This window comes from Lupinus angustifolius, chromosome LG08 (assembly GCF_001865875.1).
Source record: "Lupinus angustifolius cultivar Tanjil chromosome LG08, LupAngTanjil_v1.0, whole genome shotgun sequence".
Taxonomy (NCBI): Eukaryota; Viridiplantae; Streptophyta; class Magnoliopsida; order Fabales; family Fabaceae; genus Lupinus; species Lupinus angustifolius.
This window is the reverse complement of record NC_032016.1, coordinates 13,454,053-13,455,221: the sequence shown is the minus strand read 5'-3', so window position 1 is coordinate 13,455,221 and position 1,169 is coordinate 13,454,053.

The following is a 1,169-nucleotide window of genomic DNA, read 5'->3' as shown; positions in this document are numbered from 1 at the left end:
GATATTTTAATTACAACTCATAATTCTTAGTGAAGAAATCTCTTATGTTGCAAGAGTACTAGATGTAGCCTTCGGTGGACAAGAAGGTAAACCAGTATAAAATCATTGTGTACTCTCTTATCCCTTACCTCTTTAATTTATTCTTGTTTATTTTTCTGCATATATTTTCTGCTGCACGTTAATTCTTGATTTTGCAGAAAAAGTGGCCATAATTTTTAAGTCAACTAATTCACCCCCTCTTAGTTGCAACCTCGTTCTTACGAAAATAACAACTATTATGGATTCAAAGGATCTTGACTACATGCCTTTGGAATACTTGTTCGGTAAACTCCAAGAGCATGAAATCGAGCTTGGACGCCTGACTATGCACGAAGAATTAGACCGCAGAAAGAAAAGCATCTCTCTCAAGGCAACAACATCTCCATCCACAGAAGAGAGAGAAGAAGATGAATCTGATTCAGATATAGACAAAGAAATGTTGAGCCTTGTCGTATGCAAATTCAGGAAATTTCTAAAGTAAGGAGGCTTCAAACATTTCTAGAAGAAAGAGGCACGAGAGTCGACCCGAAAAAGCAAGAGTAAAGAGCGTTTCACTTGCCATGAATGTGGTAAGCCATGACATATGAGGTTCCAATGTCCTACTTACCTCAAGAAGGTTGATTCAGATAAGAGCACTCCTCAGGACTTCAAATCGAAGAAAGTTTACATAGTATGGGATGTACCAGAGGGGGACACGACATTCAGCACCTCAGATGAAGAGGAGACAACAAAGCTATGCCTTATGACGAGAACAAATGATGCTTGTTGCTCAAATCCAAAGGAGGTAAATAATAAGGTATATTCTAACACCTCATCTATTTCATCTGATGATTCCCCTTCTTATGCGGAACTATATAATGTGTTTTTCGAATTGCATGATGAGTTAAAGAAATTAGCTAGGATGAGTTCTGATAGAAAAACAGTAATCCTGTTAAATAAACAAAAATTAGTCTCATTACAAAAAGAATTAGATAAATATAATTGGAAAATGAAACATTAGATTTGATCTATTCTTGTAATGCATGCAATTGCTCTGATAATAATTTATGTCAACCAACTGTCTGTGATTCTTGCGATGATTTGAAAAATGAAAATTTGAGATTAAATGAAAAACTCGCAAAACTCATAGA